General features: G+C 44.8%; 1 long non-coding RNA gene across 1 annotated transcript; it reads left to right on the top strand.

Moving 5' to 3' along the window:
• Nucleotides 1-8371: 8371 nt before the first annotated feature.
• Nucleotides 8372-16975, top strand: LOC139036321 (uncharacterized). The gene is made up of 2 exons (XR_011489054.1): nucleotides 8372-8506; nucleotides 10468-16975. It is a non-coding gene; the product is annotated as an uncharacterized lncRNA (long non-coding RNA).
• Nucleotides 16976-17934: the final 959 nt, after the last annotated feature.

Genomic DNA, 17934 nt, shown 5'->3' with positions numbered 1-17934 from the left:
AAGACACAGCTCTTTCAGCCAAACTTTTCAATTCCCTTCTACAATTTGTACATTAATCTAGTTGTCTCCTGTCTGTGGTTGAGTGGTACTATATAAAGCAGAGTAAACAATAAAAGGCTTGTTTCAGTTGTAAAAGATTCTAATGTTTCAGATCCTAATTAGGATGTAAGAGCATCACTTACACAAATTTGCGGAGTGACCACAAGCAGACTTGCCAACATATGTGCACCATTGTCGTTCATCCTTAAAGATGCTGCTTTGGCTAAAAATGGCAGTTGCTTTATTGTCGTTTTTCTTTTCCCCTTTTGGTTTGGATCGAATAAGATAGCAGCCATATACATTGTCACTGTGCTTTGTCACCTAATGTTTAGAGCATTTCAGTCCAAACGTTCTTTTTGCTCTACTTTTCATACAACATAAAATGAATCAAAGCCCCTTTTGGCTAATATGGCAGGTTCACAGCGTCGCAAAATATGTTTCTTTCAATGAGAGGTAAACTGAACACACCTCAGTACATTTACAATTCTGTCAGAAGCTGAGCATCAGAATGAGAGAAATCTCAGGGGTGGGTTTATAAAGGTAGACCAGAGTGAATTGAAGAAGGACCTTGCTGTTTGAGAGGATGCCTTGGATTGCGAACCTGAGATGGGAAATAGAAGGTCAGGGATGAGGAGCTTAGCAGTAGAACACTACAAGCCCTACCTGTGTCCGGGGCAGAGTCACTTTCCCTGAAAATATCAGGACGAGAACAGTCTAGCTGAAACCAGGGGAGGGGACATTAGTCACAACATTTTTATCATAACCTTTCTGTTGTGTTTAGTCGCTAAGTCATGTCTGACTCTTTGCGACCCCATGGACTATAGCCTGCCAGGCTCTTCTGTCCATGGGGATTCTCCAGGAAAGAGTACTGGAGTGGGTTTGCCATGCCCTCCTCCAGGGGATCTTCCCAACCCGGGGATTGAAGCCAAGTCTCCTGCGTTGGCAGATGGATTTTTTACCACTAAGCCACCAGGGAAGCCTGATAAACTTCCAATATCACACAAAGCACAAACACATCCCCAAAGGGGAGCTTTTATTGGTTTCCAGGGAAGCCCGATAACCTCCCAATATCGCACAAAGCACAAACACACCCCCAAAGGGGAGCTTTTATTGATTGCCAGGGACCAGGCACTATATTGACAAAAGCTTTCTTGGGACTGATCAACAAATTCGAGAGGGTCCCAGGAAAAGTTCAAGGGAGGTAGATTATAGTCCAACCTGGAGAAAGCCATCCTAAAAGTGGAGCGCTTCTCTTCAAGCTGCCTTGCCTTGGAGAGTCACGCCCCCCACCTGCCCTAGTGGCCCTGAATGAGTCCTTTTTATTTTAATTTAAAAAAATTATTTTTGATTGTGCTGAGTATCCGTGGCTCTCAGGCTTTCTTTATCGTGCTGGTCAGGGGCCACTCTGCAGGTGCGGTGCACAGGCTCGTCATTGCGGTGGCTTGTCCTGCGGTGGAGCACAGGCTCTAGGCGTCCTCGAGCTTCAGTAATTGTGGTACACGGCCTTCCTTGCTCTGTGGCATGTGGGATCTTCCCGGACCAGGGATCGAACCCGTGTCCCTTGCCTTGGCAGGCGGATTCTTATCCACTGTACCACCAGGAAAGTCCTAGTTTTTGGTTTTTTTTTAATTCCTATGACACATTTTTACAAACTTTTTATTTATTTATTTTTGGCTGTGCTGGGTCTTTGCTGCTGCAAGGTCTTTCCTCTAGTTGCAGAGACGAGCGGGTGTGGTACTCTCTATTGCAGTGTGCAGGCTTCTCATTGTGGTGGCGTCTCTTGTTGTGGAGCATGGGCTCAGAGTTGCGGCTCCCGGGATCTAGAGCAACAGGCTCAATGGCTGAGGCACACGCTGGTTTAGATGCTCTGTGGCATGTGGGATCTTCCTGGAGCAGGGATTAAACCACTTGTCTCCTATATTAGCAGGCAGGTTCTTTACCACTGAGCCACCACGGTAGCCTTTCTTTCTTTCTTTTTTTTTTTTTTGAGGTGGACCATTTTTAAACTCCTTATTGAATTTGTCACAATATTTTCTATATTTTGGGTTTTTGGCCCCCGAGGCACATGGGACCAGGAATCAAACCTGCACCCCCTACGTTGGACGGCGAAGTCTTAATCATTGGACCCCCCGCGGAAGTCCTACCCATGATTGCTTCCTGACTCACACAGACTGAGTCCTGCTTCATCCCATACCCCACAGGACCTGCAGCCTGACTGGTGTTATCTGCTCCTTCTTGCAAGCCAGTGGGCTCAGGCCCGTCTTGGCATCCTGTGCCCTGGCTTTGCTAAGTACTGTTAAGCAGAAGCCAGGCCTAGGGAAAGCACCCTCCCAGCCCTGGGTAGCTGCCCTGCTGGCCCTTCTGCCTGGCTCCCTGATTCTTGTGTTTTCTGCTAGTTCTTGCAGATTTCCCTGGTGGTTCAGATGGTAAAGCGTCTGCCTACAATGCGGGAGACCTGGGTTCGATCTCTGGGTGGGGAAGATCATCTGGAGGAGGAAATGGCAACCTGCTCTAGTACCCTTGCCTGGAAAATCCCATGGGAGGAGCCTGGTAGGCTACAGTCCATGGGGTCACAAAGAGTTGGACATGACTGAGTGACTTTACTTCGCTCTCTTCGCAGAGAGAAGAGAGGAAGGAAAGAAAGGAAGAGAGAATCTTACCCGCTTCCTTCTAACCTCTTTACCTAAGGTTTGCCCTGTGTCGGGTTTTTTTTTTCCCCCCTGGGGAACTGCATATCCATCAGCCGCTGGAAGACTGGTATTTCCACCTCATTCATCATTTGGGTTCCAGACGCCTGAGGTCATCTGGAGCCGAGGTTCTCGCTGCTCATCTTCACCTGGTGTGACTCAGGTTTGGCACAACGTTTACTCAGACTCGCCACCTCCATTAATCCAGGGTTTCCCCCGTCCATCCGTACCCCACCCCGCTTGGACACTGCTGGGTTCAAGGAGTGAGTGTCCCATCCCTCCCTTGGGTCACAGTAGGAATAGGAAAGGGGATCTTGATTCTTTCCATCTTCCCCGCATGGAGCAGATGTTATGGGTGCCCCTCGCCCCAAATCCTTTGGCATTCACCTCCAGAGTCAAAGGCTGACCTTGAAAATCTCCACTTGAAGGTCTTTTCTTGCCTTGGGGAACACACAGCATCCAAGCACAGGAAAGTCAGAAATGCTGACTGTGAATTCCCCTGAAAGCACCCTGAACCAGTGGAGAATTAGTGGATTCATTCCCATCCTCTTACTCCTCGGTTGGGTTAATCCTGAGTTTCAGCTCATAGTTTTCTGAGATTGCCAGTGGGACTGAGCTCTCTTTGCCCAGAGTAGCAACTTGCTAGATAATGACCTGTGTGTCTTCCTTCATGTGAGATCTCCCCTGTCTCGCATCCCCCATGTCCAGTGTTTCCTGGGACCCTCTCTCACCCAAGCTACTTGACTTGTATCTTCAGCTCAGGGTCTGCCAATGTACCTGACTCTGCAACCCCAGGTCTCCTGTGTTGCTTCTCTGGTAGCCCAGTCGTAAAGAATCCGGCCTGCAATGCAGGAGACCCAGGTTTGATCCCTGGGTTAGAAAGATCCCCTGGAGAAGAGAATGGCTACCTCCTCCAGTGTTCCTGCCTGGAGAAATCCATGGACAGAGGAGGCTGGGGGGCTATAGTCCATGGGGTCGCAAAGAGTTGGACACGACTGAGCGACAAACGCTGCCAACGTGCGAGGCCTGACACAATGTCTAGCACACAGTAGGTGCTCAATAAACATGTGCATACATTAAGTAATGCTGGACAGGTCATCTCTCAGTTTGGTAGAGAGGATTTCTACCCTGGGAGAGAGGCTAGACCATAGGACCATTCCAGGAGCAATAACTTTCCCATATAGAAATAGCTTTCCAGCTAGGAGACTTGGAAACAGAGCTGTGAGATGAAAATAGTAAAAAAAAAAAAAAAGAGAGAGAGAGAAACTCTTCTCCCCTCCGCACCAATGCGCTTTCAGATGTGAAGGGGAGGGAAGTAGAACCACAGGTTAGCTATGAAATCATGCAATTTCTGGAGCCAGCACATTGCCTTTTATGGACACTGCAGTCCAGGGTTCTGTGCAGGGAGCGATTTTTCCATCATGGTCTATATAATTCACAGCTTCCAGTCACAACAAGAGGAGCCAAAAGTAATATAAGATATTCGGACCCTAGAGTACTATAAATATATAAGGTCGAAATCATATTCGAAATACAGTTTTAGTTACCATGTGGCTAGGATTCTCAGAACACCCCTTTAAGGCTGGTTGGCACTGCATTAGTATTTCTGTGTTACAAGTGAGGAAATGAGGCACAAAATCTGTCAAAAGAACGTGCTGAAGACTCTGCGCCGCCGTCTGAGGACAGCTGGAAGAGAACGTTCCTGATGATTCTCCTCGTATGCTCGGGCCAACACGGGGTTTTCATCACACTTTCAGACTCTCAAATCCTCCTGATATATTTTTATAAGAGAACAAAGTCTTGCGGTTAATGAGCTATAGAAGAGCCATTTGTGAAAGGGAGTTTGATGAAATTATACATTTAGGAGGTAAAATGAGAATGTGAAAATCAGATTTTTTTTTCACCCATAATGATGAGTTTAACATGGTTGAACAAAATCAGGTGTTTTTTCAGGACAGCTTGGAGTTTAATGGGCTTCTCTGGCAGTTCAGCTGGTAAAAAATCTGCCTGCAATGCAGGAGACCCCAGTTCAATTCCAGGGTCGGGAAGATCCCCTGGAGAAGGGATAGGCTACCCACTGCAGTATTCTTGGGCTTCCCTGGTGCTCAGTCAGTAAACAGTCTGCCCGCAATGCGGGAGACGTGGGTTCAATCCCTGGGTTGGGAAGATTCCCTGGAGGAGGACATGGCAACCCACTCCAGTATTCTTGCTGGAGAATCCCCAAGGACAGGGAAGTCTGACAGGCCACAGTCATGGGGTCGCAAAGAGTTGGATATGACTGAGTGACTAAGCGCACACACACACATACACACACACACATACACGAGTTATAATACAGTTGTTATTCAGTTGCTAAGTCATGTCCGACTCTTTGCAACCCCATGGACTGCAGCACACCAGGTTTCCCTGTCCTTCACCATCTCCTGGAGTTGGCTCCAACTCGTGTTCACTGAGTCGGTGATGCCATCCAACCATCTCATCCTCTGTTGTCCCCTTCTCCTCTTGCCATCAATCTTTCCCAGCATCAGGGTCTTTTCCAATGAGTCAGCTCTTTGCAACTGGTGGCCAACAGGTGGCCACTTTGGTCAATATGTGGCCAAAGTATTGGAGTTGAGCATAAGCAAAATGAGGTCCCCACCTCTGAGGAGCCGCCCTGCTGGGAAGTCCCTGAATTGCACACCCTTTCTATCAGAAAGGAGCTCGGGGATGGAGAAGACAGGACAGGAGAGCCCAGGAGGGGTCTGCACCTGGAGTCTACACAGCTCATAGCGCTAAGAAAGATGCCTGGAGGGAGGGGACCCACTGACAGGGAGCACTTCACCCGCTGAAAGGCCTATGACTGACAGTAAACCAGGCAGTGCTTAGCACTTAGGAAATCCAGAAAAGTACGGCTGGCCCCTCTGAATTTCCAGGTTCCACACCTGCCGATTCAACCAACTGAAGATTCAGCCAGCCTTGAGTTGGAGGAGGGAGGACCCCAGAAAGCTCCAAAAAGCAAAACTTGAACTTTCTACTTGCTGCCAACTATTTGGTGGCTCAGATGGTAAAGAAGCTGCCTCCAATGCAGGGGACCCAGGTTTGATCCCTGGGTCAGGAAGATCCCCTGGAGAAGGGAATGGCAACCCACTCCAGTATTTGTGTAGGGAGAATCACATGGACCGAGGGGCCTGGCAGGCTATATAGTCCACGAATCGCAATGAGTAGACAGGATAGAATGTGACTAAGCACAAAGAAAGGACAAAAAGTTAACATAGTATTTATATTGTAATTACAACAATTTACATAGCACTGTGTATTAGAAGTCATCTAGAGATGATTTCAAGCATAGAGAAGATGGTATAGATGCAAATACCTTGCCATTTTACATAAATGACTTGAGCATTAGGGATTTTCTTATCTCCCTGGAACCAATCCCGCAGCCCTACCGAGGGACGAACACAGTACATGGGTGCTACGCAGACAAGCGGTCACGTCTGCCAGCCAGAGGACTGGCTAAAGGGACAGTCGTTAGAAGTCAAGAGACGCTCAAACCCAGTGCTAAGTGGGGACAGGGTGTTCAGCCATTAGAATGAGAGACAAGGTCTGAGAAAAATCCAACCAGACTTATCAGGACTCACTCGAGGAATGCAGGCAGCCTCTACAAACTCGAGAAACATGGAAATGAATTCTTCCCCAAAGTCTCCAAGAAGAACAAAGTTATGCTGACATTTTAATTTTAGTACTTCTGACATCCAAAACAGTAATACATTTAAGTCACTGTAGGCCACTGAGAAAAATAAAATTGTTGGAGGAGACAGACAAAAAGTTGAATTAAAATATAAAAAAGAGCACATGATAAGATTCAATCACCAACAACCTTTCCAGAATTAAAAACACTTCTAGCTAATATATTAAAAGAAAATAGTGACTGATAATTTAATTTGGTGGTATGGAAGACAATTGGTATAGAAGCTTAAAAGACAGAATGAATATACAAAGAATTTGAAACTACGAGAGGGGAAAAAAATTCAAAAGATATAACCAGAAGAAAAACAGAAATAAGAGGGTTCCAGAAAGATAAAAAGAAATAGGTTTGCTAGAAAATAGAATCAAATCTTCTGTGCTAACGTGTTCATGGGGCGTGCAAGCTCTCGGAAGCAGTGGAGGGGGAGATGGGGATGAGGCAGGGAAGGAGGGAGGGTGGTTATAAAGGGATATGTACTGAGCTGCCTACAGCTTCGTAAGAAGCTCAGCTGTAAGCTTGGCCCTGTGCGATGTATTCAGACTGGTGGTATAAACCACTGCATCCCAGAAAGACTTCCAGAAAGGGTAGAATTGACTCTCCAGCCTCTGCCGGGTTCTGTCTCCTGCTGGTCAGAGGCTGGGGACTCCAATGACACAGATGTTAGATACTTAGTTACTGTCTCACAGGTCCCTGAGGCCCTGCTGTTCCCCCCCCCCCCCCCCCCCCCCCAGTCTCCTTTCTTTTTATTGCTATCTGATCCTTGAATGTACATTTCATGGCTGATGCCCAGGGTGCCTGCTTTCAAGCCATCATTTGATTATATAACTGTCCTTCCTTGTGCTGCAGCATTTTAAAAGAATGGCACCTTAGAGAAATGAGTCACAAAAAAATACACCAGTAGTCAAAAGAGCCAATAATAAGCCACTAGATCGAAAATTGAGGCTAACCACTAGGAGACCGGAGATAAAACACCCATCATTAAAAATCAAATCATTACTGCTTTGATTAACATAAACTCATCAAAATATGGATAAGAGGAGTAGAAAGGGAGCTTGAAAGTAACAGATTGATGTGTCAAATAGCAGCATGGAAAAATTCATTTTTATTGCTGTTTTACTTTTTAGAGCATAATCAAAGAAAGAGAAATAAATTCAATTAAACTGTCACATAAAAAAAAAAAATCCCCAAGAGACTCTACCGGGACTTTCTGGCAGTGCTCAGTGCCAGAGTATATAAAGTTCATAATAACTTCAGGATCTCCTGGCTCTTGGGCCCAAGCAGAAACTCATAGTCCATATACATGTATATGCATTGGCTGGAGGAGGACAGATTCTCTGCCATCAACTCCTCACTTCCTCTAATGCCCTCTCAGAAGACAGGTTTAGTGCTGGAAAACTCGGAAGGAAAGGCTCTGAATGAAAGCCCAAGACAAGTCAAATTTTGGCAGCCAGAATGCAGGGGAGTCCTTCGAGCCAGAGAGTGGAAGAAGGGTTAGGTGGGGGAAGGAGGACATGCAGAAATGCTGTGGAGTTTATTTTTTTATTTTATTGTTTTTCTTTCCTTTTATTTTTTTTTTTACTGTTGTTTTTTCTTTTTTTTTTTAAATTTTTTTCTATGTGAAGTTTAATAAGAGGGAAGAGCTATTAAACATATTTACTTTGTTTTTTTTTAAATTGCACTTTGACATTTTGGTCTCACAGTCACAGCAGGAAAGGAGTAAAGAAAGAGAAAAATGAGCACTGAAGAATATGGAATTTGGTCTAGTAGATTTTAACCAACTTAGGAAGTCGCTGGCAAGGTTCTATGGGGAGAAGACATAAGGGTCCAGGTGAGAAGGGACACATTTCGTGTGTTTTTCCAGAAAACTGTCAACTCTAATTCTCATCAAGGATTCAGGGCCAGTGCAGAATTTCTAATTTCCTAATCGCAGAGTGTGCTGGGCGTTGAGAGCTCCTGAGCTGGAAGCACAAACGGTCGTGATGAGCTGGTCAGTGCTGCGGACGGAGCAGTAAGAGGCAGCACCTGAACCAACCCAGGGAGTCGGAGGTGTTTCCAGGTCAGTTCAACCAGAACTCTTGGGAGGAAATCAGGAGAAATCAGATGATGTGCTAAGGGTAGGGAATGTGTGCAAAATGGTGTGTGTGTGTGTGTGTGTGTGTGTGTGTGTGTAAGTAGAGAGTTTGTGTGAAGGTAGAAAACAGGGTGGGGCACAGTTCACTGGGGATCATGGAAGTATAAATGTGTCTCAGGAGCATCAGTCTAAAGAGCAGAGCATCAGTCTAAAAATTTTTAATTGTATAAAAAATTTTTTTAAGGGGCTAGTCAATGGGACACAGGTGCCACAGCAAGGCGGCAAGCAGAGACCCTCCCCCTGGCTAGGACACAGGATGGTTCCCTGCAGGATTCCTCCACACTGGGGACCTCACTATTATTTTGTCTGAGGTATTCATTTATACATAATAAGTCCAAAAATGTAAAGACATAATAGAAGTGAAATTTTTTATTATCTTTTTAGGTAAAACCTCACATTTATCCAAGAAAGCATTACTAATATTTTCCTTTAAAATGAAAGACTATAATTAGTCTTTTCTCTTTGTCTTTCTGAATTAAACTATTTATTACCAAGATAAATTTATTGTTCTAACTCCTTTCATGAGAAAAAATTTTGAATTGTATATGTCACTAAAAGAAATATAGTAAAAACTAAGTCTCCTCCCCCTTTTCCCAAATTAGCACGTGACCTTTCCAGAGCAACCACTGTTGGATATACACCCCCAAATATAACGTTTTTTCTTTGGTTAATCTATCAATAAGTTCGGAGACTTTCAATTCTGCAGTTAGGAGGGTCAGGTAGCTTGGGATGGAGTGATGCTAGTGGATGTGGTAGTAAATGTTAAGTAAGGATACAGGTCCTGTGAAGTGAGAGCTTGCTGCTACATTAAAGACAGTAACAGGAGGTAGAGTGGACAAGATGAGAGAAGGAGATGTTGACTCTGGAGCTTGTGGCCTGAGTAACCAGGTGGATGATGATGTCACTGACTAAGATGGACAAGATTTTAGGGGGAGAAAGTCTATAACTGGACTTCCCTGAAAGTTCAGTGGTAAAGAACCCGTCCACCAATGCAGGAGACGTGGGTTCTATCTCTGGGTCTGGCAGATCCCCTGGAGGAGGAAATGGCAACCTACTCCAATATTCTTTCCTGAAGAATCCCATGGACAGAGGAGACTGGTGGGCTACAGTCCATGAGGTTGCCCAGAGTTGGATATGACTTAGCGACTGAACAACTGCAAGCTGTTTTGGAAACATGCTTCTACAAGCCTGGTTTCATAATGTGATACACACATAAGGTGATACATTCAGGTCCTGTTCGTTCATTGTCTACTGAGGTTCTTCCCATCAAAGTGAAGTACTGAGTCAAACTACATACTCAGCATGTCTGAAACAGTCATTACTAAGTTGCATGTCCTCAGACGTGGGGACTTAGAGGCCCAGAGAGCTAACGTCATACCTGCAAAGTGGTCTCTTCTGGGGACTTCAGCTATGCAGTCACTGGGAGCTGTGTCCTGGGTTGATTTAAATGAGTTTGACTAGTTTCCCCTGACCTGGCTCTGTGTCTGGGATTGATTTAAATGAGTTGACTAGTTTTCCCTGAATTCACAGGTATTTAACTGGCAGGTTGAGTCAGTTTAACAACTTGGCCCTGGTAACACAAGAACATAAAAAAAAAAAAAAATCAGACTGGTTTGTACACGTCCAGAGAGAGGGCCATGGTCTGTGAGCTCAGTTGGTGGGGGCAGGGGAAAGGGTTGATATTTTCAGAGATTTTATAAACATAAAATTCCACATGGATGATTAATACTTCTGTGCAATATAATGGGTGTTGGCACACAATGGGGAGAAAATCTTACTGAAAGTAGAAAACAGTGTTGTGGGATGATTCCAAGAGGAATTTAAGCCAATCTCAAGGAAATCTCTGAGAGTCTATTAATTTGTCTTTTCATGTATCCCTTTGACAGTAAAATTAATGCCAAGCATTATAGGATGCAATGAAGAGCAGCTGCCAAGGAACACCCTGACTTCTTCCAATCACCAGGCCCTAAATATCTTCCTCAACAGCTTTCAGATCTGTCTATCTTCTTTCCGCAGCTTCATGAGTAAAACTGTGCATCACCACCACAAGATATCAAACATTCCCAGCCCCTCTGTGGGGTTCTGTAAATTGAGGAAAACAATAAGTTCATTGTACAGAGAGAAGACTGTTTAGTTATGATGCTTCCTTTGCTATTTTGTTGGTTCTGAGCCACTGAATGTTTTCAGTTCTGGTCACCCAGCTGACTTTCCTAATAATGTCTTAGAGGTTTATCCAGAGGCTAGGAGAACAAATACATGCACTACAAGGGAGCTTCAGTGCCTTGGCAGGTGGGTTACAAACTAGTTTAACTCTAGAAGGGAAAGGCTTAGGTTACTGGCCTTGGCCAATTGAATTTTCCTGAGATGGTGACCTTGGACTGCAAGGAGATCCAACCAGTCCATCCTAAAGGAAATCAGTCCTGAATATTCATTGGAAGGACTGATGCTGAACCTGAAACTCCAATACTTTGGCCACCTGATGCGAAGAACTGACTCATTGGAAAAGACCCTGATGCTGGGAAAGATTGAAGGTGGGAGAAGAAGGGGACAATAGAGGATGAGATGGCTGGATGGCATCACTGACTCGATGGACATGAGTTTGAGTAAACTCCAGGAGCTGGTGATGGACAGGGAAGCCTGGCGTGCTGCAGTCCATGGGGTCACAGAATCGGACACGACTGAGCAGATGAACTGAACTGAACTGAGATGGTGACAACACTAGATTCCCATCCCCTGTGCACTTCTGCAATGTGATCTTGTCACTCTCACATACAATTGAGGGTCTCATTCCCCGCGCCTTGAATCTGGACCAGTATCAGTGACTTACTTTTCCTAGAGAATGTAGAAGGGATGTTCTGGGCTTCAATAGACAAATCATAATAAGCCTTGCAGCTTCTGCCTGGGAATGTGGAGCTCTTGCTTTGGTCTGCTCCCTCTATGAACCCAGCTGTCAGGCTGTGAAAAGCACATGGGGAAGCCAGGCTTGGGTGCTCTGGTTGACAGTCCCAACAGAACTCTCAACCAGTAGCCAACTTCATCCATAGGTCATGAGAGTGAGCCACTTTGGATGTTCAGTCCAGTTGAGTCTTCAGCTCACTGAGATGCCAGCTGACATCTGTTTGCCACTTCACAAGAGACCTCTAGTGAGAACTTCCCATTTGAGCTCAGTCAACCACGGAAATGTGAATGGCTTGTTATCAAGGAATAGTCACTGAAACGTTTGCCATTCTAGGAGAAATAGGGGTCAGGGAAAGTAAAATCAATGAATGCACACTGAGCATTCTAGAGCACTAGAGTCTACAGAAGATACAAGGATCTGTGTGCAGTTGAGATGTGGAGAAGGAACATTTAACATAAAAGAGTAAGAAATGGTTCAAGGTAGCACGTGACTCCTAAATATGGGTGTGTAGGGAACAAAAGAATCAGTGGAGGCTGGAAATCTTCCTGGAGGAGGAGGGACTTTGAGTAAAAATGAACAGATAGGGGAATGCAGCAAGCAGAGAAGAAGAGGAAGGCCTGGGGACAGCATGGATAGAAGTGGTTTTAGAAATATGCTTAATGCTGAAAGATTGAATAGATCAACTTGGCCGGAACACAGAATTTATATACTTACGTAACAGCTGATAAAGTCAGAGACAGACCCAGAATAACAGGTTAAACTTGTTATCAACTGAAAGGTTGAGACAAGAGTTTTGAAGAGCCACCTGTGCTTAGTGAGAGGTGAGACCATGGAAGTGAAAGTCTCCAATGAAAAGAGCCTCAAAATAACTTTGTAGGAGTATAGAATCTTTTAAACTGGTCGTTTATTTTGGGGGGAAAGAAACCTGATTTTTTTCAAAAGCAACTTCAGGTTGATTAAGGGGAAGGAAAAAGAACCATTCAGGGAAGAAGCATTTAAGATGATCACTGTTGAGGAGAACAACGATAATCTGGAATGGTTCCAGCCTAACCAAGGAGCAGTTCAGGGATCACCGGTAATCTAACTGGTGCTAAGATCACCATCCCAGCTGCTGAGAACAGGGCTGTTCTAGCTGTTTCAGTTACTCTTGAGGCTGGTTTCAGGAAGCAGCCAGATTCCTCCTCGGTCCAACCCCAGCCTCCTGGGAGGGAAGCAGAGCTGGAGATTGAGATCAATCCCCAGTGACCAATGATTTAACCAATCGTGCCTATGTAGTGACACCTCGATTTAGCAAACTCTAAACAACAGCTTCCTGGATGCTGAACAGTTGATGTACCAGTTGGATGGCATATCCTGACCCTACAGAGACAGAAATGCTTGTGCCCTGGACCCTTCCAAGCCTTGTCCTATGTGCCTCTTCATCTGGCTCTTCAACTGTATCTTTTATAATAAAATCATAATTTTAAGTAGAGTACTTTTCCTGAGTTCCCTCTCTTTTTTTGCACATGTGGCTATTTTTTTTAATCTTTAATTACTTTTTATTGGAGTATAGCTGCTTTATAATGTTGTGCTAGTTTCTGCTATAAAGTGAATCAGTCACATGTGTACATGGAGGCCCTCTTTTGTGGATTTCCTTCCCATATAGGTCACCACAGAGCACTGAATAGAGTTCCCTGTGCCATACAGTAGGTTCTCATTAGTTATGTTTTATGTGCTATGCTATGCTTCTCACTCAGTCGTGTCCGACTCTGTGCAACCCCATGGACTGTAGCCTGCCAGGCGCCTCTGTCCATGGGATTCTCCAGGGAAGAATACTGGAGTGGGTTGCTATTCCCTTCTCCAGGGCATCTTCCTGACCCAGGGATTGAACCTGGACCTCCTGCACTGCAGGCGAATTCTTTACCAGCTGAGCTAACAGGCAAGCCCCATTTTATACATAGTAGTGGATATATTTTATACATAGCAGTGTATATATTTTATACATAGCAGTGTATATATGTCAGTCTTTCAATTCATCCCACCCCTGAGCTTTCCTGAGTTCTGTGAGTTCTTCCAGTGAGTTATCAAATGTGAGAGGGGCATTTTGAGGACTCCTGAATTTTCAGCCAAGCTGAACAGAGGAGCGGGTAGTCCCAGGACCTGTGACTGTCACCTGAAATGGAAGCCGTCTTGTAGAACTGAGCCCTAACCTGTGGGGGTCTGCATTAACTCTAGGTAGTTAGTGTCAGAATGAATTCAACTGGAGGACACTCACTTGGTGATGGGAAGCATGAAGGAGGGTAACCCAGCCGGACATTGTCATTAAAAAGCCCTATGTGTATGAGGCCCGTCCCTATAGTGAGGGAGTTTGGGATGGACATGTACACTCTGCTATATTTAAAATGGATCACCAACAAGGACCTACTGTCTAGCACAGGGAACTCTGCTTCGTGTTACATGGCAGCCTGGATGGAAGGGGAGTTTGGGAGAGAATGGATACATGTATGTGAAAGGCGGAGTCCCTTCAGTGCTCACCTGAAAGTATTACAACCTGCTTCATCAGCTAGACCTGAATACAAAATAAAAGTTTAAAAAAGGGCCCTTCCCTTGTGTCATAAAGGGGAAGGAGTCGTGTTGATGAGGTCAGAACCTCTGTCTCTTGCACTTTACCACATTGGTGAGAGAGCTGCCAGTGCGGTCTGGCACTTGGCGCTAAGTTAGGAGGTAGTCAAGAAAGGGGCAAGACCTGCTTCCTGGATGTCTTGAGAGCAAGAGGGAAGGAATTTAGGCAGAGATGAGGCTGAAGAATTAAATCTCCCCAACTCATGGATTTGGAGACATGTAGGGCCCTCCTGATTCACCCTTGGATAAGCATACCTTTCCTATTCTCTGTGTACATGGGGTGGGTGGGAGTTGACCCCACCACCTGGCTCCTGACCCAAGTCAGTGATTGGTTCAGAGGGGGCCCACTACCTAGGCCAGGCCAATCAGAGACTGGAAGCGTCACGCCAGGAATTTTGCTAGAACTACTGGGGGGAATATATGCTCTTCCCCCCTCTGGGTTTGCAAGTTAGGAGATGTAAGCCTAGAAATGTGGATGGGGGACTTAGCAGCTGGTCCAGTGGTTAAGACTTTGCCTTCCAATACATGGTTGCTGAACTAAGATCCCACATGCCTCAAGGTGCAGCCAAAAATAAAAATGTGGTGGGTGTCTTGACTTCAACCTGCCAGAGACTGAAACCAACAGGGAGGAAAGCAGACTGGAGGAGTGAGTGGATGTGGGTATACGTGTGTGTGTGTGTGTGTGTGTGTGCGTGCGTGACAGAGACAGACAGACAGACAATGACAGAGGGAGACAGGGAGGCACAGAGAGACATGGATGATGTTATCTCTGGAAGGACTTGTGTGAGGGTAGTCTGTCTTGAGAAGCAATCCCCCAAAAGAATGAATGACTGGGAAGAGTGAAATACAAGAGAAGGCAAAAACAGTCGGAAGGTGTTTTATTCAGTTGCTCACTGCTGTGACCTACTGACTCTGGATCCCACTGAGCCCTTCCAAGAAGCCATACTGAGCACCCTAGAACAGCGCAGAAGTGGGAAAAATTGACCTAAGGCACCAGGTTCCCGATGGATCAAAGGATGCTCCGTGAATTTTCTAAAGAATTAGTTTATTTAATTTTTAAACTTATTATTATTATTTATTAATTTTACTTATTTTAGTAAAACTAGAAGACCTCTGGGCTTCCTGGTAGCTCAGTCAGCCTGCAGTGCAGTGGAAAGCCAAGTTCAATCCCTGGGTCAGGAAGATCCTCTGGAGAAGGAAATGGCAACACACTCTGGTATCCTTGCCTAGAAAATCCCATGGACAAGAAGGGCCTGGTGGGCTGCAGTCCACAGGGTCACTATGAGTAGGGCACGACTGAGCGACTAACACTTTCACTTTCTTTTCAGAAGACCTCTAGAATACTGAAATTTTTAACCAGTTCAGTCGTTTGATTTGATGTGAAAGTGTGCATTCCCCTCAGCAAATGTTCTCCCAAATTGATATATAATGGGAGAAGGCAAAACCAAAGCCTTTTACTTTAACAATTAAGAAGCATTAACTTCTTTCCTAGAGATTGGAGAAATTCCAGAATTCTTGGGATATTTCCCTACGACCAAGGAGAGAAACATCTTCAGAGACTCTAAACAGCACTAGCCCATGTTTTTTTAAATTAATTTTTTGTTGGAGTATAGTTGATTCACAGTGTTGTGACAGTTTCTGCGCTACAGCAAAATGAATCAGCAACACGTACACGTATATCCACTCTTTTTTCCATTCTTTCCCCATATAGTCATTAAAGAACAGTGAGTAGAGTTCCCTCTGTGGGAAACCCAAACAAACATTTTGGCCAACACAATACAAACTGAATAACTCTTTATCTGTAACAGAGGGGAAAATAAAAGAAGATTCATTTAGGCTTTTGAATGTGTGACAGTCACTCAGTTGTATCTGACTCTTTGCGACCCCCTGGACTATACAGTCCATGGAATTCCCCAGGCCAGAATACTGGAGTGGGTAGCCCTTCCCTTCTCCAGGGGATCTTCCCAACCCAAGGATTGAACCCAGGTCTCCCGCATTGTGGGTGGATTCTTTCCCAGCTGAGCCACCAGGGAAGCCCAGGCTTTTGAATAAGCTCAGCCAAGTCACTTAATCCAAGCTGCTTAAGACTTCTCACACGTAACATGAGATTTACTTTTTTAAGAAAAGAGATGATTTTAAAACATCTAATACTTAATTCTACTTATGTGAGGTACCTAAAAGTCAAGCTCATAGAGACAGAAAATTGCAAGGTACATCAAAGGATCCACAGGGGCTGAAGAGAGAGAGAAGTGGGGATTACTGTTTAATGGGTAGAGTTTGGGAAGATGGAAATGTCCTAGAGATGTATGGTGGTGATGGCTGCACAACAACATGAACTTAGTAATGCCACTGAATTGCATGCTTGAAATTGATTAAAATGGTAAGTTCTATGTTATATACATTTAAGCACAAAAAATTTTACTGCAGAAACTTAGCTGTGATGAGTGTTTCAGGGGGTTACAGCACCTCCTGGGCGGTGAGCAGACCACGTCCCTGATGATTAGGCCAGACTGAGCACAAAAACCAACAGCTTCCAGAAGTATTGATGTGCTTTTCATTATAAAATATACATTCACTTTCTGACTTGGAAATAGAACAACTAAGAATGTGATTAAGAATGTTCTTAAGGAGAAAGGCCAAGGATGTGGCCTGGGCTCTGTACTAGCAATGGAAAGATTTAGGGCGGGAAAAGAATTCTCACAGAGCAGAAATTCTCTGCAATTTCTCCTTTACCACTTAAAAAAAATGGTGGATAATTATAGTCTAATAGAAAAATGCTGGGGTTTTTGTTGTTGTCATGGGCACGATTTATGAGCAATACATTCTTTGATTTTATTAATTGTCACCCCTTCCTATGTGTTCTCATTTTGACTAATAAACACTGATTCTTTCAATTACCCGTGTACTTTAGAGTCTTTTTAAATTAAAGAATTATGTAATTCCTAAACATAAATCTACCTAAATAGGAAGCTTGTATTCTACTTTCTTTGATACTCCTCCTTTCTTTGACCTAAGTAAGCATGGGCTTAGTTGCTCCATAGCAGGTGGGATCTTCTTGGACCAGGGATCGAACCCATGTCTCCTGCATTGGCAGGCAGATGTTTTCCCACTGAGCCAGCAGGGAAGTCCAGCTATTGGATTTATTGAACATGAGTTTTGTGCTTTCTGGGGCCTCAGGTAACTCACTCCTCTTGACTTAGTGTCTGATTTACTTTCAGTCGGTATCACTCGGTCTGACCACTTTTACAGGAGATTTCTTGAGGACAGTTGGCTGTGTTGCTGATGAGAAGCTTGGACTGTCCAGGGTTCCCGGCTGTACAGTTGGTCTTCAACAGCTCTGTCAACAGGCCTTAGAGCTTTACTGCCTCCTGCAAAGTTCCAGAATCTTTCCCACGTTTTCTTGGATGTGTGCTTTGAGATTGTGAACTGTCAACACCAGGTAAAGCCTGCCCCACAGTGCCAGAACTTTTGATAACATAACCAGCCCACTGAGCTCCAAGGGAATGAGAAGTCTGTTTGCATATCAGCCTCAAGTTTGCCTTTTGTGTCCACAAGGAGAGATAAGCTCAAATTTTGGGTTGTGGAATGAGTCAGGGTGCAAACCAGTAATTGACACAAGCGGCCAAATTTTCAGGCATTAAGTTCAAAAACACTCAGTAGACATAGTAAATGGACGGATTTTTTTGGCCGCTCAAACTTGCCAAATGTATATTTTTATGGACTTAGCTACATAGATTTATGGGCTTAGGAATAACATCAGGTGGAAAGAGGTCTGGATACTGTCATCTGCACATCTCCTGGAGGGGCTGTGAAGCAAGGACGGGGTCTGCTAGATAAACCCCATGTGTAAGTG

This window comes from Odocoileus virginianus, chromosome 8 (assembly GCF_023699985.2).
Source record: "Odocoileus virginianus isolate 20LAN1187 ecotype Illinois chromosome 8, Ovbor_1.2, whole genome shotgun sequence".
NCBI lineage: Eukaryota > Metazoa > Chordata > Mammalia > Artiodactyla > Cervidae > Odocoileus > Odocoileus virginianus.
The sequence above is the reverse complement of the archived record's forward strand: the minus strand, read 5'-3'. Positions and strand labels throughout refer to the sequence as shown.